Source organism: Carassius carassius, chromosome 15 (assembly GCF_963082965.1).
Source record: "Carassius carassius chromosome 15, fCarCar2.1, whole genome shotgun sequence".
In the NCBI taxonomy this organism is placed as follows: domain Eukaryota; kingdom Metazoa; phylum Chordata; class Actinopteri; order Cypriniformes; family Cyprinidae; genus Carassius; species Carassius carassius.
The window spans coordinates 29,378,566-29,398,584 of NC_081769.1; the positions used below are offsets into that span (position 1 = coordinate 29,378,566).

Below are 20,019 nucleotides of genomic sequence, written 5' to 3' on the forward strand. Positions count from 1 at the left end.
CTGATTATGCCCCCCCCCCCACACACACAAACAAAAATCTCCCATTAATGAAAGATTCATAAAAAGAGCTGCTAAACTAGAAAAACTCATAGTGTACGTTAATTTTTTAACCAAATATAAAGACAAATACCATGTATAAAGAAATAAGGAACCCAAAATTATTATTTTGGATACATTTACAGATATTAAAAGTGACCAAAGGATAAAGAACAAACTGGCTGATTAATGTCTAACGGAAGTACTTTGAGCTTATCTTAAACGCTCTCATTAAAGGCTTAGTTTAATAGTTTATGTGAATTGATGAATAATTCATTATCACACTAGTTAAATGTTGTGAGATGTTTGCTGAGCGTAAGCTGTACTCTATCTAAAGACAGAAGGGAGAGTTTGCAGTCTTCTACATCTGTTAATTGGGTGAAATTAAAAAGTGTTGTCAACACTGCATGGCCATTCAAGACAGAATACTTGTAGAATACTGTACATTATATACTGTATACAGCCTATTTTTTAAATATGTTAATAGTATTTTATACTACGTAAATAGATTTAAAGTGCGTAAATAGTATGTAAAGATAAATATTACAAAAAGTAGTATGCAAGACTAAGGTATGTGCTGATACAAAAATAAACCTGCCCAAAGAAATATTCACTTGGAAGAGTTTGGAAGAGTTGATAAGTGCAAAAGCCAATGTTTTGGGAGCAGACAGAAAAAAAAGTACATGAATTTGCTTTTTGGCTTCTGGAGATGTGCTCAACTCCAACACCTCAACTCTCCTTGGAAACACATTTTGTGAGTCAAAAGAGCAATTGCACATTCTCCTTCTAGAAAGCTTTGAAAATACAGTTTTACAGTTAAAACCTGTGAGTTGTGAATGAGGTCCAATGCTAGTATTGCTACAGTTGCATATGGTAAAATTTAAAAAAAAAAAATACAAAAAAACAAAAACAAAATTGCTTTGTAATAAAAAACACACCATAAAAGTAAAATAATAAAATGAAATAAAAAATGGGCAAAAATGATGGTTCATAAGAATTTTTTTTTTATTTAAGTGCCAAAGTTTTTCAAGAACAGAAATTGGACATTCAACAAAGGAACAGATCATAAGGACAGTTGTGACTGAAGGAAGCAAACTTTTTTTTTTTTTTTTTACGCACAATGTCAAATGAGGACAAACAGTCATTGAATAGTATAGTGTATGTGTATAGTTGTGTCAATGCTTTGTTGTTTTATTCCTTTTAATGTCCAGGTCCACAGACACGCAACACATTGGTCTATTTTAAGAGCTGTGTGTTGTGTGGAGTTCTGGGAAAACACAGAAAGATGGCATTGATGAACAGCACTGAATCATGGGATTTCCTGTTCGGTATTCCACTCTGACTTTCACACTCTGATCTTCACTTGCTGGTCTAATCTAGTCTATTTTTAACCCAACACATCTGAAACACATGTGGGAGGAGAAAGGAGATGTGAGAAAAAAACAAACAAACAAACAGAAAGCCTGTTGAAGAAAGTCTTATAAACATAAAAGCTTTGGTACCTGAAGCAGGTATATATATAAAATCAGTTCCCTTTCAGTCGGTCACGTTCTACATTACGTCAGAAAGAGACTGATGAATGGGATCTTGCCCAAGAGCCCAATCACCTTCGAGTGGTTACAAAACGAGCCAATGGTACACCGAGTACCTTGGTCTGGGGAATTTGCATCGTGAGCACCTCTAAAAGAGCTTTTTCTATTAAGCCAAAAGAGTAATGGGCTGAATTTGCATCTTTTTAAGGATGTCATTTCGCCCGTGTGTTTCTGGGTGCAGTCGATATATCGCTCCTCGTGACGGCCACGATCGCTGTGTCACGTGTCTGGACTTTCAGCACGCTGAGACTGCATTTGTGGATGGCTCATGTTCTCATTGCGGGGACTTGACCATCATGACCATCAAGATCGAGACTCTATTACATTAAAAGGTATAGAGTCCCCTCTGCCACACCCATTCTAGCTCCTCTTCTCGTAAAAGGGCAACTTCAGCTGGTGGCCAGGGTGATCTGAGGGTTACCATGTGGGCTTCCCCGACGAGCCAGCCTCCTCGGGCCACACCCCCCTCACAAACGCCACATCCGGATGAGTTTGCTTGACCCTCTCAGGTTCCTGACATCTCATTCAGGGCTCGGGAGGAGGACCTTATGTTGATCGGCGCATCACAAGGCGGGCTTAAGTCCTCGGGAGATGAGGATTCATCTGTGTTGCCTCCCTCTGGAGTGCCAGCGTTGCCCCAGTCCGATCCCTAGCTGATGCCGTGCTTTCCCGGGCAGCTGAGAGCATCGGGCTTGAGTGGAATCCTCCACCCTGTCCCGAGCGCTCGAGGCTGGATGATTGGTTCCTGGGGGCTGCTCGTGCTGATCGCCAGCAACCCCCTCTGGTTCCTTTCTTTCCGGAAGTGCACCAGGAAGTGACCAGTTCAGTGAAGGCACCTTTAACTGCCCGAAACCATTCTGGTACTTCCACCACCTTCACTGCCCTTGATGGCGGAGCGACCAAGGGGTATGCTGGGATTCCCCCAGTGGAGCATTCTGTTGCGATGCAACTGTGTCCGCAGAGTGCCTCCGCATGGCGTGGTGGTCCCAAGCTGCCCTCCAAGGCCTGTAAGTTCTCATCCACGCTTGTGGCCAAGGCTTACAGAGCTGCGGGCTAGGCCGCTTCTGCCCTGCATGCCATGGCCTCCCTCCTCCACTCCCGCTCGGCCACAGCAACAGCCTTCACCCCGGCCGCAGCGAGGAGTCAGCCGCAGAAGGGCGGTGCACCCCGTCTCTGCTCCTAAACCTGCCAAACGCCAGGCCAAGCGGCGTTCCTGAGATGGGCGACCCAGAGTTGGAGACGTCAGCTCACCAGGAGATGGTAACAGGACCACTCCTTCCCCCGGAGGAGGGCCGGGGGAGAATCCTTTGTTCTCATTTTCTTTCTGTTCCGCCACTGGCCTCTCGCCACTGGCTGTCTCCTTCCACCCTCAAGGTCTATGTGGCCACCATTTCGGCTCACCATGACCCTGTTGAAGGTAGGTCTCTTGGGAAGCACACTCTGATCATCAGGTTCCTGAGAGGAGCAAGGAGGCTAAATCTGCCTCGCCCTCAGCAAGTCCCTTTTTGAGACCTCGCAGTGGTTCTATCGGCACTGCAGAAGAATCCCTTCGAACCCTTGCTCTCAGTAGAGCTAAAGTTTCTATCTTTGAAAACTGCGCTCCTGATGACTTTGGCTTTGGTGAAGAGGGTCGGGGACCTGCAGGCATTTTCAGTTGATGAAGCGTGCCTGGAATTCGGGCCGGCCAACTCTCACGTTATCTTGAGACCCCGGCCTGGGTACGTGTCCAAAGTTCCTACCACTCCTTTTAGGGATCAGGTGGTGAGCTTGCAAGCGCTGCCCCTGGAGGAGGCAGACCCAGCCCTGGTTCTGCTCTGTCCAGTACATGCGCTCCGCACTTACGTAGACAGAACTCAGTGCCTTAGGACCTCAGACTAGCTCTTTGTCTGTCAGGGAGGCCAGCAGAAGGGAAAGGCTGTCTCCAAGCAGAGGTTATCCCACTGGATAGTGGATGCTATTGTCCTGGCTTATCAGGCTCAAGACCTGCCATGCCCCCTAGGGGTGAGAGCTCACTCAATTAGGAGTGTAGCTTTCTCCTGGGCGCTGGCTAACAGACATCTGTAGAGCTGCGGGCTGGGCGACACCTAACACATTCACAAGATTTTATAATCTCAGTGTAGAGCCCGTGTCCTCCCAGGTACTCGCCCCTTCGGGCCAGTAAGGACCTGCTCGGTGTCAATCAGCTTGCTGCACCATTCCACTCCACGGACTGGATACGTGCACTATTCCCCTCAGGTGAGTTCCTCAGTTCAGAACCCTGGGTTCTTCCATCACTGTTGATGTCCAGCACTTGTGTACATGCCCCTGCGGTCAGCCCTGTGTGGGACTAGGTGCCTCCATGTGTTGTGATTCCCCTTCTGGGCAATCCCACGTGTGTATGTCCACAGTAAGTCTCTTCGCAGCATGTGTCTTTCCCTTGGCAAGCCCCTTGCCAGCTTTGTCGTTGAATCCTCCACCCTGTGGGCTGGGTAGCTCAGAGTTCATGTGTATCACCACCTTGGTGGATACCTGTCTTTGTAAGTCCTCCTACGAGCAGGCAGCCTGCTAGCTGGAATATGCTACCCAGTGCGTTCTGTGTAAGCTATAGGCCCTCACTCGTGCTGGCCTCATGACAGGGTCCTATCACTCACACGGGTCACTGGAAGACAGCCATGTGGCGCTTTGTAAGGGACCCCATTCGTCAATCTCTTTCTGACGTAACATAGAACGTGACCGACTGAAGGGAAACATCTCGGTTACGTATGTAACCCTCGTTCCCTGAAGGAGGGAACGGAGACGTTACGTCCACTTGCCACATTGTTGTTCCGCTGAATAGCCGGGTCACTGGCTCGGCTCCTCAGCGAAGACTTGAATGCGAGTTGCTCGCGCTGCTCCTTATATACCCGCTCTGCGGGGCGCAGCTCGCGATGCAAATTCCGCAGACCAAGGTACTCGGCGTACCATTTGCTTGTTTTGTAACCACTCGAAGATGATTGGGCTCTCTGGAGAGATCCCATTCGTCAGTCTCTTTCTGACGTAACGTCTCCGTTCCCTCCTTCAGGGAACGAGGGTTCCATACATAACCAAGACGTGTCTTATTCAGTGTTTTATGTCATAAGCCCAGTGCCCACAACAGCAGCGGAAGCAAAGGTCTGTGCTGAGGGAAACATGGCACGTTCAGGTGATTTCATTTTATTGTATTTCCTCTTTTCAGCAGTCATCCCTCTGGTCGAAGCGTTCAACAGATTTAGAGTGATTTCATCAAAATCCTTTCATCGCTCCAAAGTAAAGTGCCATGGACTGTGTGTGTGTGGTTTCAGAGGGCAGTGGCAAGCTTGTTGAGAAAATGGTGCTATTTACATTGAAATGGATGGCCCAGTGAACACTACGAGACAGAAGCGGGTCACCTTGAGTACATTTAAAGACTTGCAGTTTACACAACTAACTACAGACTAGGTTGACCCCAAAAGTCCCAATGTTCTTTTACAAACTCACACACAAAGTGTAAGAGTTCTTGACAACATCAACAAACAACAGGGAGGAGGGCTTGAAGTCATTTTCTTGTACAGAACATGAAGAACAAGGAGATAAACAGTATGGATGAGACTGCGACTGGGGAGACGTGGGCAGCAGCTTGCTGGCACTTTGATGGCTTGTCTTTTTTTTTTCTTTCCATTGGGAATTGTGGCCCACTGATCCAAGTGTAAAAAAAAAAAAATTGATGTGAAATCTTTTCCCCCTAAGACTATGCTTCTCAAACTATATATTAGTACAACTAAGCATGAAGTATTCATTTCACTAATGGAAAAAAATATATATAGATGATATAAAAATATATATATTTTTACATTTCTTGTGTTTATCAATGCTTCATTTACTGTATTTGATCAAAAATACAACAAAAATGCTAAATACTATTACAATTTTAAATATTTTTTCTGTTTCATTCGGTTATTTAATAGTGTCAACATATAAATACAAATTTGTGTCTTTTTAATGTTTTAAAAAATAAGATTCTTATGCTCATCAAACTTATATTTACTGTATTGTTTTAAAAAAATACAGTAAAAATAATATCGTTAATTTTCAGCAGCTATTACTCCAGTCTTCAGCATCACATGATCCTTCGGAAATCATTTTAATATGCTGATTTGCTGGAAAACGGTTATACATTTTTGCAGATATAATATTTTGTTCAATTTAAAGTATACTTTATGAATTTCTTCCTATAAATTATATAAAACAATTATATTTATATATATTTTTTAAACGCTATATGAAAAAAAAAAGATTTCTCATGACATGACATGATGTGATAGTTCTATAAAGCTATTGACACAATAACAATTGTGTACAATTATCTAAGATTATTCAAATTGATGATTTTGGTCATACAACCAACCATGGTATTTAACAATTTCCTTTGTAAATGTCTGAAAACCATGGTACTTTTTAATAGAGGCTGTTTACCACCCTAAAACAAGTGCTTAAATGGAACAAAGATGTAGAATATTACAAAGCAAATTCTGATTCATCCTCATTCTCCTCCCACAATCACCCGCACAGAAAACAAACAAATCATGCATGTTGGAAGGCTTTCTGTGGTCTTAATCACTGCGCGTCTGCAGCGAGGTGACTCATCCTCCACTGTGCTCTAATCATCCTTTACCTGATTCTTACAGAAACTCTTTAAACATGACAACATCTCCAGGGACTAACAGGGGTCAAATGATGCCTGCAGAAACACAATGTGATTATGTAAATTCCCCTCACAATCGCTGCAGATGTGTAAACAGCCCTGCTGTTGATTCTGAACGCTGTGTTTACACTCATTACAGAGGTTCAGTTCTCATCACAGGCCGCTGTTGTCCTCTGTTCACTGCCTGCCATATAATCAATAAATAAAAGCACAGGGGGACGATTTGCTCATGCACATTAACAAATAAAGGCCTTCTTAAAACCTATGTGAACCTAATGACATCATGCTTTCCACTTATATCCTAATAGTTTTGCCACATAAAGAAACTTATTAAACTTTTTTTTCATTCTACATACCCATAAGATCAGTTAATAAAAAAGTCACAAAGGAAATATATTTATGTCAGTTCTTCTATAGCAATGGAAATCAAATAAAAACTCTTTATTCTTAGATATTTCCTCTCAGAAAAAGACCCCAGTGATTTCACATGTCCCCAGATACAGAAAACATATAAACGTCTCAAAGTGTTCTTAGATTTGACAAGGTGTGCAATCAAAAGTCAGTTCTCAGCATGAACTCAAACATGTATATTCAAAGATATAAATATTCCATTCTTTATTCATACTGTGTCAACAAGAGTTTAGTTTAACTTTTGCTAAAACTTATAAATTGCTACAATGCTCAGTGAAATAAAATTGCTAAAGCAATTAAGTATGTTTGAGAGACAGGTGCAGACATGATGTCATGGCGCCATTAAGCCAATACAATATACAGTAGTAGAGCATACATACTACATGCATAATTAAAGGGTAAGTTCACCCAAAAATCTAAATTATGTCATTAATGACTCACCTTCATGTCGTTCCAAACCCGTGAGACCTCCATTCATCTTTGGAACACAGTTTAAGATATTTTTGATTTAGTCCGAGAGCTCTCAGTCCCTCCATTGAAACTGTTTGTAAGGTATACTGTCCATGTCCAGAAAGGTAAGAAAAACATCATCAAAGTAGTCCATGTGACATCAGAGGGTCAGTTAGAATTTTTTGAAGCATCGAAAATACATTTTGGTCCAAAAATAGCAAAAACTACAACTTTATTCAGCATTGTCTTCTCTTCTGGGTCTGTTGTGAGACCGTTCAAAACACTGCAGTTTAGTGATATCCGGTTCGCGAACGAATCATTCGATGTAACTGGATCTTTTTGAACCAGTCCACCAAATCGAACTGAATCGTTTGAAATGGTTCGCGTCTCCAATACGCATTAATCTGCAAATTACTTAAGCTGTAAACTTTTTTAATGTGGCTGACACTCCCTCTGAGTTAAAACAGAACAATATCCCAGAGTAATTAATTTACTGTACACTAGTAAATTAAACAGTACACTGACTGACCTGCTGTGAAGAGAGACCTGAAGATGAACACCGAGCCGAGCCAGATAACAAACGAAAGATTGACTCTTTCATAAGTCAAGAGCCGGTTGCATAGGTTTTCTTATCATCAGTAGTTCTTTCGGACAGTTCGATTCAATAAACCGGTTGAAGAAAACGGTTCACCGGTTCTTTTGCGCTCAACGTAATGATGTCATTTGCGATGATTGCACTTGATTTAAGCCTTCGGTTTACCTGCGCTCATAACATTAGCACAGAATCAGTTCAGAATCAGTCACCAAAAGAATCAGTTCGGTTCAGACACTCTGTGTGTCGGTCTGCTTCACACTGAATCACACATGCGCAGTATCATCAGCTCCTCGGTTCTCGAATCGTCTGACAGAAATGGTTCTTGACTCTAGAATGAGTCAATCGTTCGTTCGTTATCTGGCTCGGCTCGGTGTTCATCTTCAGTTCTCTCTTCACAGCAGTTCAGTCAGTGTACTGTTTGAGTAAATGAATTACTCCAGTATATTGATTTGTTTTAACTCCGAGGGAGTGTCAGCCACATTAAAAAGTTAACAGCTTAAGTCATTTGTGGATTAATGCTTATTGGAGACGCAAACCGTTTCAAATGATTCAGTTCGATTTGTTGAAATGGTTCATTCGCGAACCGGATATCACTATACTGCAGTGAACGCGCTCACAACAGACCCGGAAGAGAAAACAATACTGAATAAAGTCGTAGTTTTTGCTATTTTTGGACCAAAATGTATTTTCGATGCTTCAACAAATTCTAACTGACCCTCTGATGTCACATGGACTACTTTGATGATGTTTTTATTACCTTTCTGGACATGGACAGTATACCGTACACACAGCTTCAATGGAGGGACTGAGAGCTCTCAGACTAAATCTAAAATATCTTAAAATGTGTTCCGAAGATGAACGGAGGTCTTATGGGTTTGGAACGACATGAGGGTGAGTCATTAATGACATAATTTTCGTTTTTGGGTGAACTAACCCTTTAATACAAGACTGATGAGAGAGGTGTTATAATAATGTAAAATACATAGGCGTCGATTTCGGGGGGGACGGGGGGGACGTGTCCCCCCCAGATTTCGTCATGAGTCATTTTGTACCCACCACTTTTTTTTTTTTTTTAAACCTCGAGTTCTGCTGCTGCGCTGGCTACACGCTTTTCTGTTCATTAAAACTGCAACAACTGTAACATTGGGATACGTTCTAGGTTGGGGGAGGGGGAGTCATCGTGTCACTGTTATTATTTTCTCTACAGACGGTTTCAACGGCAACAACATAAACAAACGTTACTGCGCATGCGCGCTTTTGCGGACCTAACTTAACTTCCGGTAGACTTCCAAATAGAAAGAAAGAAAGAAAGTGAAGTGACATTCAGCCAAGTATGGTGACCCATACTCAGAATTTGTGCTCTGCATTTAACCCATCCGAAATGCACACACACAGAGCAGTGAACACACACACACACACTGTGAGCACACACCCGGAGCAGTGGGCAGCCATTTATGCTGCGGCGCCCGGGGAGCAGTTGGGGGTTCAGTGCCTTGCTCAAGGGCACCTAAGTCGTGGTATTGAATCAATAACATCAGCCAAGTCCCTCTAGAGTAGATATTTTTTGATAACAAACAAAATATGTTTGCTGCATGGATCAGGCGGACTTAATGAGAATGCAAATCCATTCTTTGCCAATAGGAGATGTTTTAAAGCATAGACATAAAGCGCGAGAAATGGAGGTTTCCCCAGTAACAGCTGTAAACAAAGTACGCTCACACACGCTGCTTTATCAGGCATATAACATGCAAGTCTTCCTTCAGAAATACAGCGATATAAAAAACACCTGTGCCTCGTTTTGATATTTAAACATATAAATGTAAGGAATTATTATTATTAAACGTGCAGTACATAACGTTACTCATGTTTATTCAGCGAAGCCTTTTTGAAAATCGATCAGTTTTAAAATTGTGGTGAGTTTCCAAAAATAAATAAATGTATGGGAAACACATCCCGCAGCACAACCACCTGAGCCCTCAGTCTACTCATCGCCTTGACTTTAACCGCGTTTGTAGAAGGCACTGCAGCCAGACCAATATACACAACACAGACCGGAAGTTAAGTTAGGTCCAGGCGCATGCGCCCGATGAAACCGTCTATATGACTATCGCGCTTCTTTTTTTTAAAGAATGTTTTTCAAATGAGTTGACAGTTTGGAATGGACAGTGAACGAGCGGGAACGAGGCTACCTAGTCTTTGCTGGGATTGGCCAGAATTTCTGGCGAATGTATCATAGACGAGCAAGTCATTTAGCCTTCATACAATATCACAAGGTTGCATCCTAGTGCCATGGACTATAACATATCAAAGTGATAACTTGTAGAACAAATGGATGTTGTTGTACACACAGCAAGGGTCTGCAGACCATTGACACAAAGGTAAGACGCGATAACTTATGTTTATTAAGATTTGCTGGTATTATGGCTAGGTCTTGTGCATTTGCACACAAGGGATCGGCTGTTTTAATTCTTCTCTTGCAATTAATGTTACGTTAGACTTCCTTAGCCACCAACTTAATTAGCTAGTTACGGTTTGCGTTCATACAGCAAGTGTTGGGGGAGATGATTGTTGAGTAGTCAGTATCTTGTTTAATTATTGCTTGAATCTATTGCTGAATTCTAGAATAGTTGTGATGATGATGATGATGAGGAATGGATCAAGTTTTAGTCAAAATGCCTGATGTAGATTGGATGGATGCATGTTGTTTTGAATTGAGAGCAGTCAGATCATGGTGTGATAGTCAATAGTGTTCATGTGCTACACGTATTTTTGCTTTTTCCAATCTTGATAAAATTTGTAGTGCTTAAGTTGTGTTGTGTTTAGATATGGTAAATTGTACTGGGAATTAAATCAAATTATTACATGGCTTGGTTGAATTCCACTGTAGAATGAAGTCTGTTATTTCTTGATAATAACACCGTTGCCATGAAAAACAGAGCGTTGCTATGGATGCGGCAGGATTCTAATCGTAGAGACGGAACTATTTTCTTTAGCGGAAGCAATACAATCGTGTTTAAATCAATAAACTCTTTTTCAAATCAATATTTTGTGTCAAATTATTGATTTATTTGGTGGGTAGCCATGTAATAAGCGGGATAATGTAGAGCGAGGCCCGATTTTGGGTTAGATTTTTTTCCCCGTTTTCAGTGGTTATAACAAAGCAACATGAAAGAGAAATTTGGTAATCATTGTTTAGGTACATTAAACCACGTCATGGCCATGTCATATTGTCAACATGGTACTTATATGATGATATGAAGCAGATTAGTGGGTCATATATCATATGTCTAATGCTTTGTACGGCTTTCTTCTTCATAAAACGAGTCGGACATCATCACATTTTTGTATACATTTTTATTTATTTACATTAATAAGATACAGGACGTCTTTCAAAACATGACCTGCGCGAAAGAGAAAAAAAAAATGCATCATTGTACCCACCACTTCTGAAAATGCACTTCTGAATGCGTCTCTGTCCCCACCACATTTCAAACCAAACTGACGCCCATGGTAAAATATGTATAAAATAATGTGCTTTTCAAGCAACCTAGTATGAGAGCCTGTTGTAGTACACCCCCGAAACAAAATAAGACTTTGTAAAAGAGCACAATAGGACCCCTTTAAGTGAGACTTGTGTTCTGGATGTTTCATCAGTTGTAAGCCTGTAAGATTTTGTGTCTTTGGTGTGTGCTTTGCACAACTAAACACAGATTAGAGATCATTCTCTTTTCTAAATTAGGCCTAAATATTATCTTCAAATTTCTCAGATATGTCCAGCTAAGCTAGATTGATTCCTGACACGTAAACAAACAACTTGAAAGAAATTGGTTGTTTTTCCATTTACACAGAACAAGATAAAAAGCAGAAAAAGTATGGTTGAGACGTGGGCAGCAGTTTGATTTTTCAGGCAACATATTTACAGCATAAAAGAATGACTAGTCTTGTAGTTTGCGCTTGGCTTGAGGAATAGAAAAAATACATGATGAACTCCAAAGAAAACAAGACATTATGAAACCACAAGATTATTTCTCAAGTCAGAATGCAAATGTTATTTTCTTTAAAATCAATTGTGTGTCCACATGGACATGGAGTAAGTGAAAATCTCAAGTGAAAGTTCTGTGTTGTGATGCAGTATCTGAGATGGGATTGTCTGAGACCACCTTTTGTTTTAATTAATTATTAAACTGTCCTGACACAGAATGAGACGACAGCATTACACAGACCTGTGAATTCCCCATGATGCAATTCCCTCACATGTAGAGTTTTGCTGTTTTTTTTCTGTGCTATTGATTATTCATAATAATCAATAACAATTAATAATTTTGACTTTTCCAGAGACAATATCTATTCTACAGGTATATTTAAAAATAAATTAAAAAGTAAAGTTGTCTAAACTATCCTTTTGAGGTAAAACTACTTTTTTAGGTGGAATAAATTCTGGGTTTGGCTGCTAAATGCTGCAGTTGTGCCAAAAAGCATCTTTAGCTTAAAATGTGATCAAATAATTTTACAAGCAAAACAGCCAATATATAAATGCACAATTCTGAGGAAATAAGTCAGTTTTGCAAGATGTAAATTTAGAATTTCTATCTCACAATTTGGACATGTTTAGAGTTGTGAGATTATATTTAGCAATTCTAAAGGTATATGTCGTAATTCTAAGTTTAGGTCTATATCTCTAAATTCTGAGGATGAAATTAGAAGGTATTCACTTAAAATCACAAGGAAAAAGTCGCAATTGCCTTTTTTTCTTTTCGGCTTATGGCTGTTTCGAGCCAATTCTGGTTCTCAAAATGGCTGTATTTTAATAATAATAATAATAATAATAATAATAATAATAATAATCCAGTAAATTCAAAATGTGCTCTTGTATTGTGACTCCTTTCAAGATTAGCTTCAGTAAATATATTATTAAATGTATAGAACATATACAGTGCTTTAACCTAGCAGAAAAATGAGTGTGTGCTTGAGCTCCATTCCCTACAATTTACATTCTGAACACAGATGTGATTGTTTGAGCTCTTGGCAAGGTGGGACTCTGTCAGTCCAACTCTGGATTCATTCTGCTGAGTCATTACACAAAATGATATTATGTTGACAGAGACAAATGCCTCAGGAGGCAGTGCTCTAAAATGACTTTGTTCCAAGGTATATTTAATCTTGAGAGCTGGACGCATTTCGATACAATAGAGCACAGATTCAGTCCTATAAGAGCATTTCATTCCCGATTTGGTGTCGGTCATGTGGATGTGGATTTTGCCAGTTGTTTGTCATGTTTATCACACTGACTGTCGAAAGCTGGACATAATGTGCATTTAAAAGGGAAGTGTGCTATTTGTGCACCAAGGCACATCGTTTTTTGGACATTTTGTCATCCGCAAGGCAAAAATCTGCAAAATCATTTGTCATTGCAAATGCTAAATTAAATTAGCAGAGTCTGAAACTGACATGTTGGGAGAGATAATAGCTGCTGTTACTGATTCAATGAAAATAGCATAAGCACAAGCACGAAAAAATCTAAAACAGCAGATGAACTACCAAAAAGCCACTATACAACAAAGTGGGAAATTGTTCAAAATCAGCCACCAATCACTCATATGTGAGTATTGATGTGGACTGTTTTACATGTTAAAGGAATAGCTCTACCAAAAATGAAAAAAAAAAATTTTTGTTTCTTCATCAGACATCAACAGATTTGGAGAATTTTAGCATCACATCACTTGCACACCAGTGGATCCTTTGCAGTGAATGGGTGCCATCAGAAGGAGAGCCCAAACAGCTGATAAAATCATCACAATAATCCACAAGTTATCCACACAACTTCAGAATGATGGCCAGAGGCCAGAGTCAATTTTCAGCAAATTTCACTTTAGGGTGAACTATTCCTTTAATACATTAAACACGTGAGTAACACATGATAAACCAGGCTGCAAAGGTCAGTCGCTGTGTTATAAGGCTTAGAAGAGCAAATCCCTCCCTAATCTACAGACGGGACTGTACTTCTGTTTACACTGGGATTTAAATCTTTCACTGGATCTCCAGCACCATAAACTGCTTAACTGTTAAATATTATGCAATATGAAAACTGTTAATGGCTGAAAAAATTGTGAGCTAATGAACTGTGTGCTCATAGAGCCTCTCATTTTCAAGGCCACTCTTATTATATAGATTGAATTATAAAATAAGAAATGTATTAAAAAAAATAACATTACAGTCTTATGAACTATATTACTAGGTGCAGGGTTTTTTTAAATTACAATGATGATTTTTTTATTGAACATTGCTGGGGCTGTTTTATAAAAACCAACATACCAAGATTTTAACATAGTTAATGCTTCAAAGCATGCTTAAAAATTCCTCGCCCATGATCTCTCTAATGTCTGTTGCTTTTTATATAATGTAATTAAGTATAAAAAATTAAAAAGATAGACAGATATTTTTATTGATTGCTAAGGGGTAATCAGTTGCAAAACAACATCAGCATCAACCATGCACAAAACCATATAATGCAATTAAATGCGACATACAGAAGTTTATTGCTGTGAAACAAATGTTTACAGCATTAGTTAGCAGTGCTATCACTAACAGACTTATAATTTATGGGGTGCGCAATGGGGTTTGAGATACATTTTCTCTTGTTTGGTGGGTGTGTCAAAAATATCAGCCCAGTCAGCAGCAACATGTATATATATACCACATGGTATTAAAGAGACACAATGTAATTAACATCAAAATAAATTCACAAAAGCAAGAATATTATTTGCACGTGTTTATTTACTTTAAAGGCAAAATAACTGAAATAATAAGAGCACATGTTTAGATCTGGAAATTCTTCAAGTCTGTCTAAATATCATTTAGTAATTGCAATGTCTTCTGGTCCATATATTTTCCTTAGGAAGGTGTGATAGACACTGATTAATAATCAATAATAAAGGGCCGTAAGGTAACCCTCACCAAATTTGAAAATGATCCAATTTAAAACGGTAGGAGGACTTCGTCGAAGTACGAGGCCTGGAAATTGCAAAAACTGCACAAAAATCGTACAGAAGAACTAAAAAAATGGACTTCCGGTTGGGTTTTAGATTTTGCACCAAGAGACTTTTTTGTATGTAATGGTGTGTCACATGCGTGTACCGATTTTCGTACATGTATGTAAAACATAGCTCTAGGTGCACTCTGTTGCATGTGTACAGGTGGCGCTGTCGAGCTATTTTGCCACACCCACTTATGAAACCTTCATCAGATGTAAATTTTCGCCAGTTTCCTGACTTTTGGACGTTTAGGTCCTCAAAAATGTGATTTACTTTGGAGGAAAAGAAAAAGAAGAAGAAGAAGAAGAAGAGGAGCAATTGCGATAGGGTCCTCACACCATCGTTGCTCGGGCCTTAATACATTTTTATTCAGTCCCACACAACAACCCTTTTTAAAGTCTTAATATTTCTGCTTTTTCCATCTGTCCCATAAATCACTGACTAGTTTGTGCCCGTGCACTATTAATTCATAAATGAAGTGTGGCTGCATGATAAATCACTGTAGCCTGAACCAGTAAAGCTCCTACCACCTGGAGGACGCTGACCAGCTTCTCTGGATTTAGCATTTACAGTGTTACGCAATACCATGAGCTGACTATAATGCTGTAGATACAGAAAAAAAAAAAATTCATTGTTACAGTGCTCAAAAAAAACACAAACACAGTGATTCTGTTCCAAAACCTATTGAGCAGACTACAAAGGCAATATGTTGAAATATGTTCCAAAAGCGTGATTACCATATTTCATTCTAATCAAATTAAAAAAGGAAGCATTCTATGCATCTTGGAGATGAAAATCCTAGAATGCATTTTGGTAAGTTCTTTGAAATAATGTATACAAGAGGGTGGAGTGAGAGAAATTTCTTCTTGTAATGCAGCTCACTTTATATTGGAACAGAGCCACAGTTTTAATTGGAAACCTTTTTTTTATGTGCTGTAAATAAGTGATCCATCAACACTGAAGTGAAACCTTTATTTTGAAATAACCGGAGAGAAACAAGCTGTCGTGATGTTCAATCTTTCATGTGACTGTGTCTTTCAGAGAAAATGGAGCAGAATTTTAATTTCACTAATAGATGAGAATAGGTCCCCGTGCAATTAGAGAAATAGAAAATAAATGGTGTGCAAGGACATGACATTAAATTTATCTCATACGAAAATGCATTTTATAGCTTTTGAAATCTGAACGCAGAACAAAAGTGTGTGGATTTGTTAAGTGCTGTTGTTTTAATAATAAACTAAAGGGAACATATCATTTTGGGGTCTGTAATATATATATATAAAACTAAATGCTGTTTTTCTAATATTTCTATTCATCAAAGAATCCCTATTTTTATGTGTAAATTACATTTAAAAAATGTAAATAGAAAGCATTTTAAATTGTAATTATATTAATGTTTAACTATATTTTAATCCAATACACGTAGTTTTGGTGAGAGAAAAAAAAGTTTTAAAAATCTTTCCAAACCCAACATTTGAACAGTAAATATATACAATACAATACATGCAGAACAATGTCCTATAGCTGCATCAAATACACATCTTATGTTATATATCACACTATGATTAAGTCATAGAAGGAAAGAGTGAAGATCATAACTGATCTTCCAGTGGAACAAATGACACTGTAGCCTTGAACAGTCGATAAAGCATCTGTCATTTTAGTGTCACAAGAAAAACAAATGGCTGTCAAGATTTCTACCTTTACATTTCACCATAAAATGAGCACCTTTAATGGCTGTATTACTCCAAGGCTCTTATTACGAGTGAGATCTATTATTTGAAACATGATTGTCAGAGTGTCTATGTTCTGTATGAACCGAGAGAAAGGTTATGTTCATTATAGATAAATCAAATCCTCTGGTGGGTCTGCGCTACTCTGAATATTTAATCTGAACTCACACGTCAAAGAATACTAAACTGTACCGATGAATATTCACAGGCTGCACTTTACATTGATTTTACCAGTGTTCTTAAGAACAATGTAAAGCAGAGCAATTGTGTCAGACTTCATTTCACAATGCACTGCTGCAACATCATATGCATAAAACATATGCACTGCAAAGATTTATCCAAAATGTTCCAAATATTAAATAATACTATTCTATTTCTAGTTTCCTTTGCAATGTAATGTTTTATACATATCATATGCATTTAAACTCCCCACTCAGGACAGCTTTTTCAATATTTAGTCTATGATGACACACAACTAATGGCAACTAAGTTGTTTCAAGGTCTCAAGCTGCTTTTTGATTCAAGCTGGAAAGTTTTCTGGAAGCACATCAATGATGAAGAGCGCCGCCTACAGTATGAGACGGATGACACACGTCCTTCTTTAACACTGAAGGAAAATCTGTTTTTCAACACAAAAATATCTTTCTCTGAACTCAGCAGGCAGAACTTTTAGCAAAGCCATATGCATTATGATCATGTTTTAGGTCATGTTGAAACATTTGAAATTTGTACTTAAATATTTAAGAGTCCTTAAGAAAAAGTTAGATTTTATTTTAAAGACAGTTGGAGATAAACAAGGGTTGTTAGCAATGCTCAGCTCCGATTTCAGTCACAGAGTCGCTCTCAGGGAACATCGCTCTGACAATTCAAAACACAATACAAGGAATCAATATTTGAAGTAAATTACTCTTAAATGTGTGAGTCGTATTTCAAATAGATAAGATTGCTCAAGTTAAAGATGTTGTGTTTCTGTGAGAAGATCTTGATGCAGCGACTCAAACAGGATTCCTCACAGGAGAGGACGGGATGCTTTCAAACGCATCAGTTTAGCTTCTGTGTTCTGTTTTTAGTATAAATCAAAAGTAGAATCATTCAAAGCTGCACAGCAAGACAATTTGTGGCAGCTAACGTATCTTTGAAGGAGAATGTTAAAAAAAGAATGAATAACAAACTAAAATCTATAATAATATTATCAATTTTATAATATGTTTCCATCAGTTAAAATACATAAAAAAACTAAAAGAAGAAATTAAAGACAATTTTATTATTAATATCATTACTTACTTTCAACCTAGATTTTTCTGAAACTAGTCAATCAAGTAAAGTTAAATGATGTTTATAATATGTAATTTAAGATTAAATCACAACAACAGCAAAACTTGGAAGAGCACATCTATATGATACAACAATGATTCCTGTGTGTCCAATTTATGAACATCATGCAAAACCAACTACAACACCCAAAATTCTTTATAAATACATTAGTCTATCTTCTCTATAAATCTGTATCATCATGCATGAACTCTTGTATCATCCAGGTGTTAAAGACTCTCTATGTAAGAGCATGCAGGTGCTGCTGCATCATTCCCTAAACATGCATGAGAGAGAGAAGAAAGAAAGATGGGACTCACTCTCAGAATGAAGCTCTCACCATGTCCCAGGTCTCTCGTACACGGACGTTTCTGATGAGTTTATGTAGCCGGTCACAGTAATGCGCATCTGTGTGCAGGATGAGGCACACACAGAGTAAACTGACCTTCTGAATACAGACCAAACCACTGAGACAGGGGAGCAATGGATCATACCAAATCTTTATGTCACATACACAGGGAGTAATAGATTTATACAGAAAGTCAGTTTTTCCTGTATAAGTAAGAATGAAGGTAAAGATAAAATGAACCACATGCAAAAATATCCATTATAAATATGTCACAGCAATACTAATAAATAAAGGCATATATATATATATATATATATATATATATATATATATATATATATATATATATGTGTGTGTGTGTGTGTGTGTGTGTGTGTGTGTGTGTTTTATAGTAAAAATAAAACTGAAAACCATAAATAAATTTCCTCGAACTATCTATCTATCTATCTATCTATCTATCTATCTATCTATCTATCTATCTATCTATCTATCTATCTATCTATCTATCTATCTATCTATCTATCTATCTATCTATCTATAAATGTATAATAGAGCAAGTGAAAAAGAAGTACTCTTAAATGTATTTGAAATTCAGATAGTATATTAGTACTCCTAACATGCTTACTTTAAGTGCATTAAAAATGTATCGAATTGCATTTTAATATATTTTTTAAAAAGTAGCAAAAGTATGTTGGTAATAAATACATGCTTAGTTAAGCTTAGAAGAAATATTAAAAACAAGCATCATTTTTGTGATGTTTTAGTGTATTTACAGAAAACATACTTATTACTGTTATTATTAAAGTTCCTTTTCACTTCCAAAAACTGTATTTTACTGTAAAATTACATGTCCAATAAATACAGAGTGTATCTTGTTATTTATATACATCAGGGGTGTAATGGTACTTGTATTCCTACCTTATGGTTCCCGGGAGTGACCATCCTAAGGACCAATCAGAGGTGTTCAGTTGAGTCACCGCTGCTGAAAAACGCTGTTTTGTTCACCACTCACGCTAGCTGACTGGATTTTAGCTAATTCTCTGATCAGAAGTAACAAAGTGAAGATGTACGAATGCAAGTAAGATATCAATTTCACAGTGTAAACAACTTTAGAGATTATTAAGGGAATTTTTGAGAGTGCTTGAAGTCACTGGACTGAAGTGAAAATGTTCTTTGATAATGTAAATGTTCTTTGCTCTCTTTTTGTACAATGAAAGTATTATAGGCTAATTAGTAACTTACTATGTTTTTATTAAATTCACATTAAATACAAAGTCAGTTCTATTAAAAATATTTTATGGTTTGACACCCATATCTGATACTTAAGTAAAAAGAAGGATATTTATGTAAAGTTATTCTTTATTAAGATTACTTTATTAGATAGAGAACTGACATAATCTATAAAGGTACAAAATGCATTTACTTGCACATATTTGAGAATGAAGATATTTCATGGGAATATTTTGAATAAAACATTTTTATAAAACCCCTGCTGAAAAAAAACTTTAGACACCATTAGAAAATTTGTCATGGTTTTACTGGTTATAATGGGACTTGTATTGGTTTTACTGGAAACTGTATATAATGAACCCTATTAGTCTCTACTGGTAATTGGTTGCTTTCTATTGGTGGCTTGTTAAATCCAAGAAATCCTAATGGAAAATGTCCCAAAACACACTACAGAAAACCATTTTTATTGGTTAAAAGTTTGTAATGTTATTTGTTATGGAAAGCATTAGATCATTTTTGTGATGGTTTTATCCATTTTTATTTTTTATTTTTTAGTAGGTACATAAGCCTATATCAGATTGTAGCTGCTGTGTGTCACATGAC

At 38.0% G+C, this 20,019-nt stretch overlaps 1 protein-coding gene across 1 annotated transcript in view; it reads right to left on the reverse strand.

Annotated features, from left to right (window-relative positions):
- LOC132158830 (oxidation resistance protein 1-like) overlaps positions 1 to 18,302 on the reverse strand; it is a 158,418-nt gene extending 140,116 nt beyond the window's left edge. The window contains exon 1 of the mRNA XM_059568416.1: positions 18,158 to 18,302. The gene's annotated coding sequence lies outside the window, so the exon portion shown is untranslated. The remainder of the gene's footprint in view (positions 1 to 18,157) is intronic.
- Between the last annotated feature and the right edge of the window lie 1,717 nt (positions 18,303 to 20,019).